Source organism: Stenella coeruleoalba (genome assembly GCF_951394435.1).
Source record: "Stenella coeruleoalba genome assembly, chromosome: 7".
Classification (NCBI taxonomy): Eukaryota; Metazoa; Chordata; class Mammalia; order Artiodactyla; family Delphinidae; genus Stenella; species Stenella coeruleoalba.
The window spans coordinates 23,123,672-23,147,399 of record NC_137153.1 but is presented as its reverse complement, the minus strand read 5'-3'; the positions used below and the strand labels follow the sequence as shown (position 1 = coordinate 23,147,399).

The following is a 23,728-nucleotide window of genomic DNA, read 5'->3' as shown; positions in this document are numbered from 1 at the left end:
CTCCTCTTGGTTTGAGCTCCATTCTCTTTGCGTTTGTGCTCCCAATCTAATTGGCTTTCCTTTACAGGGCAGGACAGTTTGGGCTGGTAGAGGATTCTCCCTGAGGCCAAAGGCCTAGCCTTTCAGATGGAAATTCCCAGGACACAGTAACATCTCTTGGTTATTGCCAGTATATTTTTGAGTGGTAAACCCTAGCCCCTAATTTTGTTCCCTGGATTCCACATTGGGCACTGCTGACAGTGTAGTCTGCACTTGCCCATCTGTTTGGAATCAGCCCCCAGTTTCCATGCTTGGAACTGTTGGTGGCGGCTATAGTTCTCCATTTTGTTTGGAATCAGTTTGCAGTCCCCATTCCTTGGGATTTGCTGGTTGGATCTTTTTCCTCAGTCCAAGAATCCCTGGTAATTGGTGGTGGTGCATACCAGGCCTTCTTTTGTCCAGGACATAGTAACATCTCTTTGTTACTGCTGATATATTAAGGCGCAGTTTTTTTGTGTGTTCTTTTGGGTTGACAAAGGCTAGCTAAGGAAATGAGATCCTTTATCGCCAAAGAGTTGAGAATGCCAGCTTCTGGCACACCTTCTTATTTTATATTTAAGAACTATGGTCCTGGAGGTTGTAGATATTTAGAAAGATGGCAAAATTATATTAATATTGATCTAGAATTACAGTGGTCATTGTGGGGCATGTTCCAGTTAGACAAGATTGTTCATTTAAGGAAAACACTAGAGAGCAAGGGTTCACAAATTGGACAGGGAGAATGAGATGCCTGCTTTAATTGATATGTAAAAGTTTACAGAAGGTTTCAAGATTCCAAAATAGCTTCGTTTAGAGACTTAGAACAAAAAGCTAATGAAAAATTAAAGAGACAAAAGGTACCTGAAACAAAAGACCATAGGATGGATGTGACTGCAGGTTTAACTCCCCCTTTCCTTTTTCACCTGAGTACTCTTGTTTTACTCATTTTCTGTCTGAAATACTTTTCTATTCCAAAGAGAATATTTAACAATTGCCATTTAAAGTAAAACTACCTGAGGTTGCAGGTGAGCCCCCTCAGGTGTCCTTTACCCCTTGGTCAAAGACTGAGCTGAGAGCTATAGTCCAAGAATTCTCTAAACCTAGGGAGGAACCCCCAACAGTTACTGAAGAATTTAGAGTCACTGTCAGGGCGCATGTCCCCAAACTGCTAGATCTTTATCCGCTTGTACCCGTGTTGGTAGGACTGGGGGAAGCCCCAGAATGGATGCGGGAAGCAAAATGACATAATCCCTAGGATGATATTCAAGATCCTCAACCTGAAAAGGCTTGCAGAATAACAACTGACCTTTTATAAGCTATTCCTAAAATCTTCCCTGCTCACACTTGGTCTGTTAGTAATTGGCCTAATAGTGATTGGTCTATTATTCACTCACACAAACAAAAGAGGGGTGGAAGACTTTAGAGCCAGTTTGGAAGCTCTCTTTTTACAGCAGTTGGTGTTCCAAGGAATAAAAAGGCCACTCAGCCTGCTTTAACTGCCCTTTTTGTAAATGGATTATCTTCTGAGATTAGTGGATTGATAAAAGGGCAGAAAAGAGGGTGGGAGGCTGTAGGCCTGACTGAACTGGTGACTATAGCTGAGCATTTTGAAAGGACCCTGGAGCAAGATCACAAACAGAAATCCACCGAGCTCATAGCCTTACAGTTACAACAGCTCTAAGGCAAGAGACACAAAATAACACCTGGGCCTCCCCCATTACAACCTCCTAGGGGTCCATGATCAATTCGATGACCCAAAGTTGATGTTTCATTTGTAATCAGTGAGGACACTGGAAAAAAAGGTGTCCTCAAAGGTCCTATGCAAACTCTTCACGAATGCTCTCATATCTGTCTCAAAGGGAGGGCCCCCCATAACCCTCTCCCATAGTTGGCAGAACTCCAGGGGTTCTCTGGTAAACTATTACCAGCAATTACCTTGAACAGCCCAGAGGAAAATATAATGAAAAACTGCCAACTTTTAGTTGATACTGGAGCTGTGCTTTCTACGTTAGACCCCACTCTCATACTTCACTTTGAAATCTCCATTAAACCCTAACCCTAACTGTAAACAGAATTACCTAACCTTTAACACCCTACCCCTAGCCCTAACCAGAGCTGTGCTTTCTACTCTAAGTCCCGCCCTCAAAGAACAACAGGTCCCTCTGAGTAAAGAGGATGTTTCCATAGTGGGAGTACCTAATACAGTTCAGAGAGAATTTTTATCTCCACCAAGATTCCTTTTCGCTATGCAATATAGCCCCAGTTAATCTATTCGGTAGAGATCTCTTTTCTAACTTAAAAGGGCCAGTACATTTTGCCTCCAGTGGAGATCTCACCTTAAAATTTCCTGATCAACCTGAACCTGATCATTTATGTTCCTTAAAACCTGTCCTGGACATAAAAGAGGAAGTTCAACAAAAGTTCCCTAATTGGATGGAGATGCCTGCAAATTTGGGGGCTACTTCTGACAGTGTTAACATCAGAAGAATCAAAAAATGCAAACCTATAAAGATTCAGATAGATGTAGCTAAACCTCTCCCTAGGTTTCCTCAGCAACTATTAAAGCCTGCGGTCATACAAGGTCTCGTACCTATTGTAGAAGGCTTAATTGCCCGGGAGGTAATCATTCCTGTACTCGTCCCTGCAGCATGCCAAACTTGCCTGGTTGGAAACCTGGCAGGATGGCGATTTGTCCAGGACTTGGGAGCTGTTAATAAAAATAGTTTTTCCCTGTTGTTTTCCTGTTGTTCCAAACCTAGCCACCCTTCTGTCACAAGCTTCAACTGACTTGAAATGGTTTACTGTTGGAGACCTTTGTTCACCTTTCTTCAGCATCCCGGAGACCCAACAGCCAATATCTATATGCCTTTACTTGGAACAGTCAACAATATACCTGCACTTTTATGCCTCAAGGGTTCACTGGGACCCCTTCTTTTTTCTCCCAAGTACTTCACCAAGATTTAAGTACCCTCTAGTTCCCTGAGAAATCAACCATTTTACCATATGAAGATAACCTCCTGCTGTACTCAGCTACTGTAAAGATTCCATAAGGCATTCATAAAAGATTCCATTTATTTGCTGCAACAGTTAGCTGAGAAAGAACACAAAGGAAAAATTACAATGATCTCTAGACGCTGTTCATTACCTAGGACGTAATCTAAGCACTGAAGGAATTCAGCTATCTCCAGAGAGAATTAGGCTGATACAGGAACTTCCTAGACTCACAACTAAGTGCTAGCATTGTGGATTTCTAGGTTTAGCTGGTTATTGCAAGCTCTGGGTTCCAAATTTTTCTGTTACCTCTTCCACTCTATGAACTTATTAAAGATGTAGTTCCTGAATCCTTTGCTTGGGAAGATAAACATAAGCAGGCTTTTATAAGGCTAAAACAAGCGCTGCAAGAGCTGCCTGCCTTAGGGTTGCCCAAATGATCAGGTTCAGGTTGATCCGGAAACTTTAAGGTGAGATCTCCACTGGAGGCAAAATATATTAGCCCTTTTAAGTTAGAAAAGAGATCTCTACTTAATAGATTAACTTTAGGTTATTCAAAACCTTTTACTTTATTTGTGCATGCAAGGCATAATCAGGCCGCGCAGAACTGTGCGAGCATGGTAGTAAACATAGGCCTGTTGCCTGTTATAGCATGCAACTTGATTCAGTTGCTTTTGCCTATCTCAGTTGTCTTCAGGTTATAGCCACAACTGCAAATTTAGTGGAAGCCTTGGCAGATTTGACTGTAGAAAATGAAATTTATTTGCAAACTCCACACATTGTCCACAGTCTTCTTAACGCTGAATTGACAACATTTCACTGCAAGTATCACTAGATTAACTTCCTGTGAAATCCTGCTTTCACCACCTAATCTTTATCTTAAACTTTACAACGTTCTCAATCCTGCTACACTACTACCTCTGTCTCACAAAGGTGAGGGCCATGACTGAGGGCCATAACAGTGTCCCATGGGAATTCCCTGGTAGTCCATTGGTTAGGACTCCGAGCTTCCACTGCAGGGAGCGCGGGTTCGATCTCTGGTCGAGGAACTAAGATCCCACAAGCCACATGGCGCGGCCCAAAACAAAAACAAAACAAACAAACAGAAAGCAGTGTCCCATTTTGTGACACCGTGTCCTGAGTAAAATTGTTACCAAGTCCAAGCTTGCTCTGCTTGCCGCACGACAGGCCATAAATCGGAGATGAGGTGTTAAGACAAGGGATAGGACTTTATTCGGAAAGCCAGCAGACGGAGAAGATGGCGGAGTAAAGTCTCAAAATAACCATCTTATTGGGGTTTGGATGCCAGTTTCTTTCATAGCACAGAGATGGGGAGGAGATGAGGAGGTAAAGTAAGAAGGCCATAAGTTTTGCGAATAGCCTCTGGAATGGCCAGCCTCGGGGAGGAGATGTGTTAATTTCTTCTTAATTGTAGCCATCCACAGGTGGACAGAGTCCATATGTTTCCCTGAACAAAGGCACTTTGGTTTAACATTCAGACAGAGGGACAGGGTTCCCCGAGGCAGGCCATTATGTACACACAGTATCCTTTTAGTGAACGAAAGCAGCTGAAGGCAAAGGTTAAAGCAAAAGAAACAGATCCAACGTGTAGTCAGATTTGGCTCTTCCCTGTTACAATTCCCTACTGTCAATGTCCATTCCACAGTCTTGTGGAAAAAGGGGTGACGGCCCTTCTAATTGCTTCGTCAGATGGATCTTTCCGGGAGTGTCCACCATGGGTGCCAGTGTTCCAAACGTTTTTTTGTTGTTGTTGTTCCTCTCTGGAAAGTGTCTCCTTTACACCTGTAGCCTTAAAAAAATATTCTCAGCCTAAAAGTTGAGAGTTATGATCTATTTGATGGGAATTTTGAGGGCTTCAAGCCTGGGAGGCAGCATCTCAAGTTAAGGAATTTAGCACCTTTCTATGTATGGGAAGATGCAAGAGTCTGAAATCATTCATTTGATATGTACCTCAGCTATCCGGGGCCTGTATACTATATTCTCATACCCTGAGTTTCGTCAGGGCTCACCGGCTCATGTTGGAGGGCTGCAGTCGCTAATGACTGATGTGTCAGGAAATATTCTATTTCTCAGATCCTCTCCTCTTGGTCAGGGTTTTGACCAATATTTGGGAGACATTTCAGGATCAAATTTTGTCCCACGGCGCTGGGAGGCTCATCCCAGGTCAGGGGAGAATTCTTGATATGCCACTCCAGGTGCTAGTTTTTGGATTAGGCCCTATTGATAATTAAAGATCCTCTGGATCCTCTATCTAATTATGATCCAGGAGACATTTTCGCTTGTTGCTTCCTCCCATACCTAGAATCACACTATTACAGTTATTTCATGTTATAAATGTGGTCTGTTTCCTCAAGATGTTTAGCCATAGAAGTATTGTTGGAGGCCTGGTTACATACTGGGTACTGTAAGAGACACCAGTCTTATAAAGTAGACAGGATATAAGTAATGCAGCTAGTAACGTTAACAAAGACACAGTGCAGCAGGGAGACACAAAGAGCAAACAATCTGGAAACAAAGAACAATGATCAGTATAACTACTTGTAATGCAATTGCAATAGCGAGCGACCAGAGGTACCATAACTGATTTAGTGAGCCATCCGCTGTTTCAGTGTACCAGCAGTGCGTACTTAGACATGCAGGGCTTAATCTTTGAGACAAGCCTATACTACTGGCAGGATCAACCAGGTAGAGAGAAAAAGATAAATGTTTCAGTTCTGCTTACAAGGGTATAATTTAAGAAATTACTGTAAGTCATAATTAGTTTAAGGGGAGGGTTTTGCTTACATGTGGAAAACACAGATTTAAAACAGTCATTTTTCAGATAGAAACCATAAAACTTCTAACCATAGTCACCAGTTTACCCAGTCATGTGCAACTAATCGTTTTTGTTAACAGCTTTATGAAGCCATCAGGTTTCCCATTAGAATTCTTCAAGTTCTTACCCACTGCACCTTTATGGTTTGAAAACCAGAAACTTGTATTTATGCAAAGGTCCCTTCTATAAATCTTCTTGAAGAGGAAGCATTTTTGCAAAGGCATCAGAGTGAAACCATAACTGTGTACAATGGCAAAAGACTTAAGAAGGCACGTTTAAATCTGATTACAGTGCAATTGACAAAGTAACATGGTTACTGCAGTGACATGCACACTTTCAGATAATAAAGAGAATTCTGACTGGTAACATTTTACCAGGCCATACCAAATTTTAGGAACTCCATCTAATCTGTAGAATACCTGTATCATTCGGCATACAATATAACCTAAGAAGATTTATTGCTTATTTGACAAGACTTCCCGTGTAATTCAACATACCAAGTCAACCTAATTAGTTAATATCTCTCTTTGGGGTGTTTCAGGGGCCCTTTGAAGCACCCCAAAGTTAGCTAGAGGTCAAAGGAACTTCATTATAATTTGATTTGGGAAGTTTTGTCAAAAAAATAAGAAAAGGGTTTAAAACAGTCAGATAGGGTCACATGTCACTGTGAAACAATAGTTATTCACTTAGCCAAAGTAACAATAAAAGATTTCAAAGGCAAGTACAGAACAGATCTCTTAAAAGGTAGGAAAACTTAAAATCCAGTATCAAAGGCAGTCCAAAATCTTAAGAAACCTTGTCTTCTTAACAGAGAGAAAAGTGAAATTCAAGTTGTGCACCAGCTTACTTTTAAAATTTATTTACTCAATTAAACTTATTTTATTTTTATTTATTTATTTTTTTTTTGCGGTACGCGGGCCTCTCACTGTTGTGGCCTCTCCCGTTGCGGGGCACAGGCTCCGGACGCGCAGGCCCAGCGGCCATGGCCCACGGGCCCAGCCGCTCCGCGGCATGCGGGATCCTCCCGGACCGGGGCACGAACCCATGTCCCCTGCATCGGCAGGCGGGCTCTCAACCACTGCGCCACCAGGGAAGCCCCAATTAAACTTATTTTAAACTTAGTCCTGACCACGTACAGAACTCCGTTTTTCAGGGTCCACTTTCCATAAACCTTCTGTCACTTATTTTAGCACAATTCTTTCAAGTGATCAGATATCTGGAGAGATTAATTTTAGATAGACCTTCCTAAAAGATAAGTATTTTAAAAAGTTCACCTAAAGCTCTTATCTCATTTGCATTTTCTTTCCTTAAAAGTTTCTTCACGGGCTTCCTTGGTGGTGCAGTGGTTGAGAGTCCGCCTGCCGATGCAGGGGACACGGGTTCGTGCCCCGGTCCAGGAAGATCCCACATGCCGTGGAGCAGCTGGGCCCGTGAGCCATGGCCGCTGAGTCTGCGCGTCTGGAGCCTGTGCTCCGCAACCGGAGAGGCCACAACAGTGAGAGGCCCGCGTACTGCAAAAAAAAAAAAAGTTTCTTCACATCAAGTTATTTCCTTGCTGACAAATTTGCAACAGATATAACAAGATTTTATTTAGCTTATATTAAACCTAGGCACAATAAAAGTATTATACTTAATGTTGATGACTCTGACAGCATGTCTATATTAATTAGATCCACAAACGAACGTTAATACCAGGTCTTAATTAATACTGAATATTTCCCAGTTCACGTGATCCGGAAGCTCATTTAGCTCAGTTTCTCTTGTATTTAGAATAGTTTGGTTTGTAAGTGCTTACTTTTCTTTGAGCCAGTTAAATAGAGCTCAGCAATGTTATCCAAAGACAGAGGCACATACAAGGACACAGACGTACAGAGACGCCATGGTTGTCATTTCAGAATTTCAGCACTGAGTCAGGTACAGCCATGTGAAGCCCATCAGTTTATAAAAAGAGGTTGGATTCAAATTAGGTTTCTGGCAGATGGAACAAATCAAACTCACTTGTCTAGATGGCTGAATTTTTACAGAAAAGACACTTAGGTTTTTTATTTATCCTTGATACGTCCATTTCTAAATTCCTTTACCCTCTTTCAAAAAGATGCATTTTAAAAAGATGGCAGAGATGAGGGTTCCTGAGAAGACCAGAAAGGACATTTGCATCTCAAAGATACAGGCAAGTTTTTCCTAGGATGACTTTGTTTCCCCTTTGTTTAATATTTACAAGCCTCTTGAGATAAACAGGGAGGGTTTGGGGAGTGGTATCTATTGGAGAGTCAATCAACTGGTTCCCCACTGTCAAAGTTCCCTGGGGCTCCTGTGGGGAGATGAGATTCGGACGCCTCAAGGCAAGGGAGTCCCCTGGCCTCTATAGGATGTCAGCACGAGGGAAATTGCCCTGCTGTGGAAGTGGCTCCCGGTCCAAATTGGGTGTCCTGTGGAGTCTTAGATGGTGATACTAAATCAGGCTCCTGTGCTCTGGGGGTTAACGCGGAAACTTCTATTTGATCCCCGTGGGTAGGGGAAACAGGAGGTGGTGAATATGATGGCGGCGTGGGGGAGGGTGGGCAGCTAGACAACTGCCAGGGCAGCTTGCTGTTTTGCAAAACACTTCTAACTGCGAGATCCTATAAAAACTGAGTGAGCCCTTTAGGGGCGACCGCCCTTCTGATCCTATATTTTGGGTCTGCACCCTATTACAGTAGTATACCATGTCTTACTTAGTCATAGGCTCAGGGCTATGTTACACCCATTTATCTAAAATAGGCCCCAAAGGGCTCTCCTTCAGGGTAGATGGAGTATTTCCCATTTTGTACACCAAAACGCAAAAGTCGCAAACAAATTCTGGCATCAGTGCACACAAAAGCAAGATCAAAAACCAACGAACCAGTTCCCAAATCGGTTCTGAGGGTGTGTAGTGGTGTAGAGTGCAGCCGTCTGGTGCAGAAGCCCACAGGCAGCTAGGAGGAGCTGTGTTAGTCCAAAGGCTCCAGGACACATAGTCCATTCTCAGCCCAGAAGGAGCAGCCAGGGGAAACCAGTGGGAGGGCTTGGCCAGTTGACCTTTGTGCCTGCTATAAAGCTTATTGTTTAGCTCTTCGCCCGTAAACTATGGAGGGTTTGTACGTGGCTGCATAAATGGGTCTAAGAATGATGGACAAGCGTGGTATCTGTTGCCTCCAAAGTGTGAAGAGACCTAAGTAAGACGTGTTGGGCTTGCTACAGTGTGTTGGGGGGCTGAATAGTTAACGGCTGAGGTTTAGCTGCAAGAGGAATTTCCTGGCTTTTAGAGGATCAGTTAATGCCCAGAAATTTAATAGTTGTGGACAGCCCTTGAATTTTATGTGGGGCAATAAGTAGCCCACCTGTATGTTATAGGTGGGTCACCAACCATGTTAGGGCCTCGTGCACCAATCTCCTGAGGGGCTCTGGATTAGAACATCAGTATAGTGCCAGACAGTGCAAGGGGACACCAGGGCTTGCCAGCAAAGACTGTGGGCAATAGCTGGGCTGTTAAGATAGCCAGTAGGCAGACAGGTTAAAACATACTGGGTGCCTTCTGAAGTAAAAGTAGACTGCAGCTGGGACTCCTTAATAACTGGTACTGAATAGAAAGTCATAGCTAGATTGTCACAGCAAAGTAATTCCCTGGAGCCCTTTGGATATCCTTAATGAACTGGACAGTGTTGGAAATGGGAGCCTTAATAGTGGGGATCAGCATTTATATTTCAGTAGTTGATTATAAGGGGCCGCTCATTACTAGCAGGCTTTAATAGCAGCCAAATGGGGGAATTGAAAAGGAGAAATGGTGTGTTTAATGACTTCTTCTTTTCATAAATTCTGAATTATGGGCTGCAATCCCACAGCCCCCTGTCATACATGTTATTGGGGGATGTTTACTGTCTTAGGTGGCAGTCTTATGGGCTCCCAATATTCAGCTTCCACCAGGAAGGCCAGGAATTTGGGTTTGTTCCAAATGTCGTTGAGTACATCAAGGCATCCATAGCTGTAACGGGAAAGGGTAGGGCCAAAGGGGCTACCAGCACTAAAAGGTTTTTAATAAAGATTGTTTCAATAGTAACATTCAATGGAAGTTGAATGCTTTCTACTCCCCTGACTATTATGCCTTGTAATCTAAAGTGTGACCCTTGCTTATAATTGGAAGGGTTCCCAGGAAGCACTGTAATTTGAGCTCCAGTTGTCAATGAGAGCCATAAGAAAAGTTGTTTATGTGTGTCCCAAGGATAATTAGAGAAGTATATGGGCAAGTGTCCCAGAGGAGGGCCACGCTCCAGGGATCTGCCAGGTCCCTAAGGCAGAGGCCTTGGCAGAGGTCAGGGTACAGGATTCGGAGAGGTGACAGCTGCCCATCACTCCGGTCTCCTGAAGAGTCTGTAGCGCCTGAGCAAAAATTTCTAACTTGTGCTTGGGCTTTCCCAAGGTTACGTCATCAGGGACCCCCGATCTCCAGAGCTGCCAATACAGGGAGATCTGTTAGTCATCTCATGAAGGATGGAGCTGTGTGATGGCAACACCCCTTGGTGGAGACCAGTAAGGGTCCCAGAAGTCCCTATATCCCTTAAGGGTCCTCTCTTGGGTTCCTGGCCAATGGGGCAGCGGGGCCCATGTGCCTTTACTGGCCAGCGAGGTTTGGGGCTTCAGAAAAATTATCTTTTTCATATCTAGCTACAACATGGATGCAGTCCCATGCCTGTTGTACTGTATCTGATGTTTCTTTGAATTGTAACAGCATGGCTTTATAATTAGGGGGAACACCCTTCTCCCCCTTCCCTTGGACTAATTTTTTCTAGCAACATTTGCATTTCGATCATCGTATAGTTACACGTCTCTGTTTCTTGTTCATGCTGGTCATCCGATGTTTCGGTGCAATGGGTAGTGACAGGAAACACCTGGAATGGAGTTTTCCTCTTCCCTGACTTATATGCTGCCACTTCCTGTTTAGGGTGTCCCAGTCAGCCTCGGTGGGGTCAAGGGATGATTTGCAACAGCAGCAAGAAATGCAGCAACACAGGAGTCACTTACCTCAGTGGCATTTGCCCGTTCGGGGTGCCATGATGCCCCTGGTAGAGCTGCCTCTGTCATGGGTTAGGGCTGTGTGGGGAACTCTTGGATGTATGTTTAGGGTATAGGATGGTTTGGGGTAATAGTAAAGCTGTGTAGAGACTGTGTATGTGTGATCTGGGGAGAGACGAGGGGCATGAGTGCCTTTGTGGGTGTACGGTTGGTGTAGCATGGTGTGGCTGGGTGGTGGGCTGCTTCTGGGTGTTGTGAGGCTATGTGTGCAGGCGTTTGAGAAGAGGTAGGGGTATGCATCTTAATGCTTTGTGTGTTGGATCTGTGTGTATTCAGAGTGCAGGGGTTATACACATGCTCATCCTGTAGGGTAAGAGTTCAGGGAGTGTATTTTTGGTGTGGAGGAATTTGCAGATTGGGGTTGTCAGTGTAAATTGGGGTTGCTAGCTGTGTGTGTATAATCGGGATGTGACAGAGGCTGTTTATAGTATGTCAAGAGGGAGATGGGTGTATGTTTGTATTGGGGGTGTGAGGTCGTCATGTGTTCTACGGGGAGTATTTAGGGAAAGGTTGGAAACATTGTGTCTCTCTGATGGCATTTTGTGTGTGTCTGAGCTTCTGAGGCATTGTACATACGTGGATGTTGAGAGCTGTGGGGGGACTGTATGTGTTATTTGGATTTGGGGGGTTGTGTCTTATATGAAGAAGTATGTGAGTTTGGTTTGAATGTATTTGGCTATTGTTGAAGGGTTTGTGTGTTTGCATTGAGGGGTTATATGGGGTTGGGTAGATTTTTGTGGGATATGAGGATTTAGGTGTTTGATTATCAGGGGCCGTTGGGGGTGTGTTTTTGTATTGAAGACTGTGGCTGTGATTTTATTGGGGTTTGTAGTGCATGTATATTGGAGCAGGAGGGTTCTGGGCACACAGTCAGGCATCTGCTTATAGGTAGGGAGTTTGTGTGTTTGAGGATGTTTGGAGCTCTGTGGGGCTGTGTGATGGTGGCACAGGTGACTGTGGGCAGGTGGAGTGTGTGTTGGGCTGGAAGGGAAACTCGAGGGCATGTTGGGGACTGTGAGGCGCCCATGTGAACTCCCACGTGGACTGACCTTTGTTCCTTCTGATCTTCTATGGCTCGTACGCATCCTGGTCTTCTGTGGCAGCTACTCCCCTGGAATGGTCAGCGACACTCTGCTCTTTCCTAGTCAGATGAGTCAGGAAATGTCACTTCCTCTGGCAGCTGGATGTGCCTCTTGCAAGTGAGTGGTCCAGGGTGCAGGACTGGCGGACAGATGCAGAGTGAGGCTGATTCGCCCATGAGCCCTCTCCTCAGTGAGGTGGCCCGGAGGTCAGGGCTGTATCTCCAGAAGGTCAGACATGGCCAGTCGTCTCTAGAACGTGCTGGAGGGGCCAACTCATTGAACGGACCATGCCAGGAGATAAACAGACCCCGAGGACAATTCCTAAGGGAGAAGTGTATACCTACCCATCTTCCACTTTCTCCTTTGGATGGCCTCTACCACAAGGTAAAAGCTAAGCCCCCTCACACGGCCTTTCTTGGCCTGGTCTTACTGAGCGGCCAGTCTCTCCCCACATCCTGGCCATTGCTGTTTGTCCTGCTCTTCCTCCCCCAAGGCTGTGAGTCACCCTGTCCAGGTGGGAAGGATCCACTGAAAATGCAAATTTTAGTAATTACTGCATCACCTGAGTCTCTAGCATGTGCCAGCCACTATGACGCTTGCCAAGTCCATAAAAACCCCACAAAGCGGATATGCTATTAGTTGCACTTTGCAGGTGATGAAGCTGAGGTTCAGAGGTGAGCAACCATGACCAAGTACCCTGTATGTACCACAATATCAATCAGACTGGTCAACGAGTCCAATAAAGCCAAGCATTAGTCTGATCAGTACGCCTAGATGCCAGGCTGTAAAGGCGCAAAATATGTCCCCGCACGAGAAAGAGCAGTGCCAAGTACCCCAGCAAAGAAGCAGTGTTCATATCCTGCTTTCTTAATCGAAGTAACTGCAGATCAACCCACAATTTCCTACTCTGTTAATAGGAGAAAAATACCAATGTGCGTTGTCCTGTAAAACTACCTTAAAATAATATGTATGATCCCGAGTGCTTTAGTAATGACCCCAAATCATCATCATGAGGTTGGGATACTACTTAAAACACTGCAAGTCTTACACACTGGCATATAGAATCTGTAAAGTCAGTTCTTTGGGTAATGATGGTAGATAGAAGTGGCCCAGAAGGACAGAAGACAGAAAATAGAGCAGAAACTATTTGTCCAGAGGTGACAATGGGTCATAGCCAAGGTTCAAGCATTATGAGGGAGGTGGTGAAAATAGTAGTGGGCATAGAGTGTAATAAGTCAAGGATATCTAATGTAGTTTCCAATGAAGGTTTGTGAAAGACATATAGCTAAAAAGATAATAGGCTGGGAAGTGGAGTAATATGAAACATTTGATATATTTTTTACAAGGATAAAAGAAGATAGAAATGAACATTAAAGAAGTAGGTCAAATAGAAAAGCTCTAAGATGGTTAATAACCTCACAATATGATGAGGCAACTTAGATGTATTTTGTTTAAATAAATTGGTAGACTATATTTAGAGTAGTTTTAAGTTTAAAGAGAATTTGAGCAGAGTATAGAGTTCCCATACACCCCCTCACATCTATTCCCCAAACCAAAGTTTCCCCTATTATTAACGTCTTGCATTAGTGTGGGGCATTTTTCACAATTGATGAGCCAATGTTCATACATTATTATTAACTAATATCCATAGTTTACATTACAGTTTACTCTGTTGTATATCCTATGGGTTTTGAGGAATGAATGACAAGCATTGACCATTACAGTATCATACAGAATAGTTTAAGTGCCCTACCTTTTCCAGGATGTCATATAGCTGAAATCATACAGTATGTATCCATTTCAGTTTGGCATCTTTCATTTAGCAATATGCGTTTAGGGTTCCTCCACGTCTCTTCCATTTAGTCCTCTTATAGCTCAAGCTGCCATAACATAATACTAGAGGCTTGGTGACTTTAACAAGTCACAGTTCTAGAGGCTTGGAAGTCTAAGATCACGGTGCTGGCCAATTCAGTGCCTGGTGAGGGCTCTCTTCCCGGCTTGCACACAACTGTCTTTTCACTGTGTCCTCACATGGTGGAGAGAGACAGAAAAAATTCTCTGGTTTCTTCTTATAGGGGCACTAATAGAGCCTAATCCTCATGACATCATTTAATCTAATTACCTGCCAAAGGCCCCATCTCCAAATACCATCACTTTGTTAGATCTTGAATATATGAATTTTGGGGGGACAGAATTCAGTTGATAGCCTCATTCTTCTAACAGTATAAAATATGACTAATAAAGAAAGCTTATCATTAAATTATCTCTTTTCTAGCAATACATAGATATTTACTTGCTTTTTTAAACCATTTACATATTTTAAGATAAATGAATTAAAGATTTTAAAAAGTCAGGTAGAACAAGGTAAGAAATTGTAGGTACAAACATGTTGAAGCAAAAACAGATAAACCCCCCAGTTGCATTGTCTCAAAAATTCAGTTAGAGTTCTAAGGTCTGATTTAGGTTTCCACCTCTGGTTCATGCCATTTGCTGTACCACAATAGGATGGGGTGGTATGCTAAAGTTAGGACGTTAGAAAAACCATTAGAAAACAGATACCTTGCTAAACTGAATGTTTATTTGGTGTGAATTGAGGCTGTTTTTTCTTAACGATATGATTCACATTAAAACTTGTCAGGACACAGTAAATTAACTAAAAGTAACTTGGGGAGAAGTTGTATTTATTTTATTTATTTTTTTACATCTTTATTGGAGTATAATTGCTTTACAATGGTGTGTTAGTTTCTGCTTTATAACAAAGTGAATCAATTATACATAGAAGTTTTATTTTTTACTGAGATAAAATTAACCGTTTTAACACGCACAATTCAATAGCATTTAGTACATTTCACGATGTTGTGCAACCCTTACTTCTATGTGGTTCAAAAATATTTTTATCGCTTTAAAGGGAAGCCCTACCCATGCTTTCTTCTACCTAAGCCCTGGGCAATCACCAATGTGCTTTCTGTCTCTATAGATATATCTATTTGGATATTTCATGTAAGTGTAAATTATACAGTATGTGACCATTTATGTCTGGCTTCTTTCACATAGCATAATTTTCAAGGTTCACCCATATTGTAGTATGTATCATTACCTCATTTCTTTCTTCTACCCATCTTTAATGAGGTATAATAGAGAAATAGAATTATATATTTAGGATATACAACTTGATGTTTTGATATACATATCCATTTTTGACATAATTGCCACAATCAAGCCAATTAACATATCCATCACCTCATATAATTACCATTTTCTTTTTTCTTTCTTTATGGAGAGAACACTTCAGATCTACCCTCTTAGCAAATTACAAGTACACAATACAGCATTGTTAACTATACGCACATTGTTGTACACTAGATTTCCAGAAATTATTCACCTTGCATAACTGAAACTTTGTTCCTCGTGATCAATACCTGCCAGTTTTCCCATCCGCTCATCTCCTGTCAGCCACTGTTCTGCACCCACATCTATGACTATTTTGGATTCCACATAAAAGTACTATCATGAAGTGTTTGTAGCTGTCTTTCTGTATCTGGCTTATTTCACTTAGCATAATCTCTTTCAGGTTCATCCACGTTGTCACAAATAGCAGCATTTCCTTCATTTTAAAGGCTGAATAATATTCCATTGTATACAGGCATACCTTGGAGATATTGCAGGTTTGGTTCCAAACCACCAAAATAAAGCAAATATTGCAACAAAACAAGCCACATGAAAGTTTTGGTTTACCAGTGCATATAAAAGTTATGTGTATGCTATATTATAGTGTGTTAATGTGCGATAGCATTATGTCTAAAAAACCCATGTACATACCTTAATTTTAAAGTAATGCTACTTGGGAAAATGGCACCGATAGACTTACTCAGTGCAGGATTGCCACAAACCTTCAATCTGTAGACAACGTAGTATCTGCAAAGCACAAGAAAACGAGATATGCCTGTTTATATACCACACGCTATTTATCCGTTCATGAATCTACAGACACTTAGGTTGATCCAGTATCTTGGCTACTGTGAAAAGTAAACATGGAAGTGCGTATGTCTCTTCACGATACCGATTTCATTTCCTTTTGCTGTATACCCAGAAGTGGGATTGCTGAGTCATAAGATAGTTGTATTTTTAATTTTTTGAGGAACTTCAATACTGTTTTCCTTAGTGGCTGTATCAAGTTACATACCCAACAGAAATGCACGAAGGTTCCCTTTTCTCCACATCCTCATCAACACTTGTTATCTTTTGTGTTTTTGATAATCGCCATTGTAACAGGTGTGAGGTGATATCTCATTGTGGTTTGACTTGCATTTCTCTGACAGTTAGTGATGTTGAGCACCTTTTCATACATCTGTTGGGCATTTATATGCCTCCTTTGGAGAAATGTCTATTCAAGTCCTTTGCCCATTTTTAAAAATAAATTTATTTTGTTTATTTTTGGCTGCATTGGGTCTTTGTTGCTGAGCGTGGGCTTCCTCTAGTTGACGTGAGTGGGGACTACTCTGTTGTGGTGCCCGGGCTTCTCATTGCAGTGGCTTCTCTCATTGCAGAGCATGGTCTCTAGGTGCGCGGGCTTCAGGAGTCGTGGCTCGCAGGCTCTAGAGTGCAGGCTCAGTAGTCGTGGCGTGTGGGCTTAGTTGCTTCACGGCATGTGGGATCTTCCCGGACCAGGGCTCAAACCCGTGTCCCCTGCATTGGCAGGTGGATTCTTAACCACTGCACCACCAGGGAAGTCCCCCATTGGGATTTTAATAGGGATTGCATTGAATCTGTGGATCACTTTGGGTAGTATGGATATTTTCATGATAGTAAATCCTCCAGTTCATGAACATGGGATGTCTTTCCGTATTATCAGTGTCATCTTTAATTATCCTCATCAATTTTTTATACTTTTCAATGTATAGATCTTTCACCTCTTTGGCTAAATTTATTCCTAAGTATTTTATTCTTTGTCATGAAATTCAGAATGGGGTTGTTTTCTTAATTTCCTTTTTTGGGTAGGTCATTCCTCTTGTATAATGACTTCTATATGCTGATTTTACATCCTGCAACTTTACTAAACTCACTTATGAGTTCTAACAGTTTTTACTGCTGTTCTTGTTGAATCTTTAGGATTTTCTACATGTATGATCATGTCATCTGCAAACAGAGGTAATTTTACTTCTTCCTTTCTGATTTGGATGCATTTTATTTCTTTTTCGTGCCTAATTCCTCCGTCTTCCAGTGCTGTGTTGAATAGAAGTGGTAAGTGTGGACATTCTTGCGTTCTTCCTGATATTAGAGGGACAGCTTTTACTTTTTCACTGTTGAGTAAGATGTTTGCTGTGGTCTTTTCTTTGTCATATGCCTTTATTGTGTTGAGGTACCTTCCTTCTACACCTAATTTGTTTAGAGTTTTTATCATGAAAGGATGTTGAATTGTGTCAAATCCTTTTCTCCCTCTATTGAGATGATCATATGATTTTTCGTTCATTTTGTTAATGTGGTGTATCACATTGGTTGATTTGTGTATGTTGAACCATCCTTGCATCCCAGGAATAAATCTGACTTGAGCATGGGGTATGATAATTTTAATTTATTGTTGAAATTGGTTTGCTAATATTTTGTCGAGGATTTTTGCATCTAGGTCTATCAAAGATATTGGCTGTAATTTTCTTTTCTTGTAGTGTCCGTGTCTGGCTTTGGTATCAGGGTAATGCTAGCCTTGTAAAATTAGTTTGGAAGTGTTCCCTCCTATCCAATTTTTTGGATGAGTTTGAAAAGGATTGGTACTAATTCCTCTTCAAATATTTGGCAAAATTCACCAGGGAAGCCATCTGGTCCTGGATTTTCTATTTTTTTAAAAAATATTATTGATTAAATCTCCTTATTTGTTATTGGACTGTTCAGACTTTCTATGTCATCTTGATTCAGTGTTGGTAGGTTGTATGTTTGTAGGAATTTATCCATTTCTTCTAGATTATCCCATTTGTTGGCATAATTGATAATGGACCCTTATGATTCCTTTATTTCTGAGGCATCACTTGTATTGTCTCCTCTTTCATTTCTGATATTATTGAGTTGTCTTTTGTATTTTTTTCTTAATTTGTGTAGCCAGGAGTCTTTCAAATTTATCTTTTCAAAAAACACCACTTAGTTTTGTTTCTATTTTCTATTGTTTTCCTATTCTCTATTTGATTTATTTCTGCTCTAATCTTTCCTATTTCCTTTCTTCTGCTAAATTTGAGATTACTTTTTTCTTCTTTTTCTAGTTCCTTAAAGCATAAAGTGAGATTGTTTACTTGTGGTTTTACTTCTTTAATGTATGCATTTATCACTCTAAACTTCTCCTGTAGTACTGCTTTTGCTGCATCCCATAAATCTTGGTGTGTTGTGTTTCATTTTAGTTTGTGTCAAGATTCTTTTTAAATTCCCCTTTGATTTTCTCTTTGACCCAATGGTTGCTCAAGACTGTATTATTCAACATGATAAATATAATTAACATAGGTGTGTGTTATATATGAAGGTTAAGAGAGTACATCCTAAGAGTTCTCATCACAAGGAAAACAATTTTTTCTTTTCCTTTTATTTTGTGGCCATATGAGATGATGTTCACTAAACTTACTGTGGTAATCATTTCTTGATGTACATAAGTCAAATCTTTATGCTGTACACCTAAAACTTATGCAGGGCTCTGTGGCAGTTATATCTCAATAAAAGTGGAATGGGGGAAAAGAATATATTGTTTAGTTTCCACATATTGGTAGATTTTCTTGTTTTCTTTTCTTTATTAAAAATATTTTTTTATTTAATTTTTTGGCTACGTTGGGTCTTCGTTGCTGCATGCGGGCTTTCTCTAGTTGCAGTGAGCGGGGGCTACTCTTTGTTGTGGTGCACGGGCTTCTGATTGCAGTGGCTTTTCTTGTTGCGGAGCACAGACTTTAGGCGCGCAGGCTTCATTAGTTGCAGCACTTGGGTTCAGTAGTTGCGGCACGTGGGCCCTAGAGCACAGCCTCAGTAGTTGTGGTGCACGGGCTTAGTTGCTCTGCATCATGTGAGATCTTTGCTTGTCAGGGATTGAACCCATGTCCCCTGTATTGGCAGGCAGATTCTTAAGCACTGTGCCACCAGGGATATCCTAATATTACTGTTTTGTTACTATTATAGGATTTCTAGTTTCATACCATTGTGATCAGATAAGATGCTTGAAATTATTTCAGACTTCTAAAATTTGTTAAGACTTGATTGTGGCCTAACATATTATCTATTCTGGAGAATGTTGTGTGTGTTCTTGAAATGAACGTGTGTGTGCTGCTGTTGGATGAACTGTTTTGTATATGTCTGTAAGGACCATATGGTCCATAGTGTTGTTCAAGTTAGTTTGTTGATTGATTTTCCGTCTGGGTGTTCTATCCATTATTGTAACTGGGTTATTGAAGTCCCTTACTATTCGTGTCCTGCAATCAATTTCTCCATTTAATTTTGATATTTCCTTTAGAGTTTTATGTGCTCTGATGCTGGATGCATATATAATTGTTATATCCTCCTGTTGAGTTGACTCTTTTATTATCATATAGAAACCTTCTTTGTCTATACAGACAATTTTTGACTTAATGTCTATTTCGTCTGCGTATAGGAACTCTCACTTTGTTTTGGTTGCCATTTGCATGGAGTGTCTTTTTCCATCCCTTCACTTTGAGCCTATATGTGTCTTTTCATCTAAAATGAGTCTCTTGTAGACAGCATAGGGTTGGATGTTGTTTTTTTATCCATTCAGCCAGTCTATGCCTTTTGATTGGGAAGATTAATCCATTTATATTAAACTAATTATCGATCAGTAAGGACTTACTCTTGCTATTTTGTTAATTGTCTTATGTCTGTTTTGCAGCTGTTTTGTCCTCTTTCTCTGTAGCTTTATTTCATTGTTGTTTGATTATTTTTTTGTAGTGATTTACTTTGATCCTTTTCTCTTTATCTTTTGTTTATTTATACTAGGCCTTTTCTTTGTGGTTAGCTGAAGGCTACATAGAAATCTTGTAGTTCTAAACATCTGTTCTTTTACTCCCACCCAAACTTAGTGTCCTTATACTCAGTTTCCTTCTTTTTCTATTGTTAACAAATTTTAACTTTTATATCAGGGTTAAAGTACTTTATACAGCACCATTACAGTGTCATTATGCTATATTTGTGTGTGTGTGTATGAGTTTAACATTGAAATTTATGCTTTTGTTTGCTTTTGCATTTCTGTTAACATGTTTTCATTTCAAAGTGCTCTCCCTTAAGTGTTTCTTATAAGGCAGGTCTAGTAGTGATGAAGTCACTTAGATTTTGTTGACTTTATCTCTCCTTTATGTTTAAAGCATAATTTTGCTAGGTATGGTCATTTTTGCTCACAGGTTTTTTTTTTTTTTTTTTTCAGTACTTTGAATATATCATCCAACTCTCTCCTGGCCTGTAAGGTTTCTGCTGAGATATTCACAAATTGTTTTCTGGGAGTTCCCTCATATGTGCCAAGTCACTTTTCTCTTGTTCCTTTCAATATTCTGTCTTTGTACTTCACATTTAAGAAGTTGATTATAACGTGATTGGGTGTAGTCTTCTTTGTGTTGATCCTATATTGAGCCCTTTGGACTTACTTCTACTGCTACACTATTTATTTTCTGGATATCTTATATCCTTTTTGTTGTTCACATCCTTCATTATTACATTCTTTTGTGATTGATGTTTTTCCTAGTTTACCATTTTGATTCTCTTCTTATTTCTTTTGGAAGACAACATTAAGTCTTCCAAACTGTGAACACAAGATGCCTTTACATTTATTGGTGTCTTCATTAATTTCCTTCAGCAATGTTTTCTAGTTCTCAATGTACATGTCTTTTGTCCCCCTGGTTAAGTTATTCCTTGTCTTTTACTATATTTCATGATAATTTAAATGCTATTTTTTTTTTTGCTTTCCTTTTCACACTTTTCATTGTTAGTGTATACAGACACAACTGATTTTTGAGTGTTGATTTTGTATCTGGCAACTTTTCTAAATTCATTTAATAATTCTAACAGGTTTTTTTTCGGTGCATGTTTGTTGTCTCTGAACAAATATAATTTTATTTCTTCCTTTCTGATTTAGATGCCTTTTATTTTTTATCTTTCCTTATTTATTTGCTAGGAATTCCAGTACTTTGCTGAATAGAAGTGGTGACAACAGGCATCCTTCCTTTGTTCCTGATCTTAGGGAGGAAGATTTCACCACTGAATATAATAGCTGTTGGTTTTCTATCTCTGACCTTTATTATGTTGAAGTCATCAACTTGTATTGCTGGTTTGTTGAGTTTTTTAATCATAAAATGGCATTGAATTTTGTCAAATGTGTTTTCTGCATCAATGAAGATGATCACATGGAGTTTAGTCCCTTCAGTCTGTTTACATGCTATGCTGCATTGATGGATTTTCATATGTTGAACCAACCTTGCCTTGCAAGAATAAATCCCATTTGGTCATGATGTATAATCCTTATAATGGGCTGTTCTGTCTCTTATTATTTTTTAAAGGATTTTTGCATCAGTATTCATAAGGGATATTGGTCTGTAGTGTACTTTTCTTGTAGTGTCTTTAGGTTTGTAATTGATATAATGTTAACCTCATAGAATGAGTGAAAATACATTCTCTCCTCTTAAATTCTTTGGAAGAGCTTGAGAAGGATTGGTGTTAATTCTTCTTTAAATAGTTGGTAGAATTCACCATGAAGATACCTGGTGCTGGGCGTTCAGTTGTTGGGAGATGTTTGATAAGTGATTCCATATCTTAACTTCTAGATCTGTTCAGATTTTGTATTTCTTGTTAAGATGTGTGTTTCTAGGAATGTGTTTATTTCATCTAAGTTATCAAATTAGTTGGTATACAACTGTTAATAGTACTCTATTGTAAGCCTTTTTGTCTCTACAAAATTGGTAGTAATGTCCCTTTCTTCATTTCTGATTTTACATATTTTGTTCTTATCTCTTTTTTTAATAGTCAGTCTAACTAGTTTTGTCAATTTTGTTGATCGTTTTCCTCTTTTTACAGCTATTTTGAGGCATAACTGACAAGACTGTAATATATCTAAAATGTATAACGTGATTCTTTGATATACGTATATATTGTAAAAGGATTCTCACAATCAAGTTAATTAACATACCCATCACCTGTCATATATTTACTTTTTGTGTGTGAGGACACAAATTCTACTCTCTCAGAAATTTTCAGTTACAGAATACAGCATCATCAGTTAGTCACCATGTTATACATTAGCTCCTCAGACCTTATTCCTTCATTTTATCCCTCATGTTATAACTGAAAATTTGTATCCATTTACCAGCGTGTTCCCATTTCCCCCCATGCCCAACCGCAGGCAACAATTTCTGCTGTGTTTCTATGATTCCAACTTTTTTTTAGATTCCACACATAAGTGATACCATGCGGCATTTGTCTTTTCTCCAGCAGGCTTATTTCACTTAGCATAATGTTCTCCAGACTCGTTCATGTTCTTGCAAGTGTCAGGATTTACTTTAAGGCTGAATAATATCCCATTGTGTATGTTATGTATGTATATTTGTGTGTGTGTGTGTATGTGTGTGTGTGTGTATCAGAATTTGTTTATCCATTCATCTATGAGAGACAGGCAGGTTCTTTCCATACCATTACTGTGAATAACGTTTCAAAGTTTTTTTTGTTTTTGTTTTTTTCCCGTACCATGTGGCTTGTGGGATCTTAGCTCCCCAACCATGGGTTGAACCTGGCCCTCCGCTCATCGGTGAGAGCACAAAGTCCTAACCACTGGACAGCCAGGGAATTCCTAAAAAATATTGTTTCTCTTGCTATATGACCAGAAGTGAAATTGCTGGATCACATGGTATTCTAATTTTATTTTCTTGAGGAATCTCCATACTGTTTTCAGTACTGTTTGAACCAATTTACATTCCCAGCAACAGTGCACACAGATTCCCTTTTCTCCACATCTTTGCCAACATTTATCTCATCTTTTTCATAATATACATACTAACAGGTGTGAAGTGATATCTCGTGGTTTTGATTTGCATTTCCCTGATGATTGGTGATGTGAATCACCTTTTCATATACCTGTTCCCCAAATGTTTGTCATCTTTGGGAAAATGTCTTTTTAGGTCCTTTGCCAATTTTTAAATTGTGTTATATGGTGTTTTTGCTACTGAGTTGTATGAGCTCCTTGTATACTTTGGATATTAACTTCTTTTTAGATACGTGATTTGCAGATATTTTCTCACACTCCATAGGCTGCTTTTTCATTTTGTTAATGGTTACCTTTGCTGTTCAGAACCTTTTTCTTTTGATGTAGTCCCACTTGTACATTTTTGCTTCTGTTGCCTTTGCTTTTGGTGTCAAATCCAAAAGAACATGGATGAGATTAGTGTCAAGGAGCTTACCCCCTATATTTTCTACTAAGAATTTTAAGGATCAGGTCCTATGTTCATGTCTTTAATTAATTTTGATTTTATTTTTATAGCTGGCATAATGTGACTTTTCCATGTGGCGATGCAGTTTCTCCAAAAACCGCTTATTGGAGGGACTCTCCTTTTCCCAATGTTTATTCTTGACTTCCTTGCTGAGAACTAATTGACTATATATGCATGGGTTTACTTTTGAGCTCTCGATTCGTTTTTGTTGATCTGTGTTTCTGTTTTATGCCAATACAGTACTTTTTTGATTACTATAGCTTTGTATTATA

General features: G+C 40.2%; 1 long non-coding RNA gene across 1 annotated transcript in view; it reads left to right on the top strand.

Annotated features, from left to right (window-relative positions):
- LOC307188483 overlaps positions 1-23,728 on the top strand; it is a 40,314-nt gene that overhangs the window by 5,261 nt on the left and 11,325 nt on the right. The window lies entirely within an intron of this gene.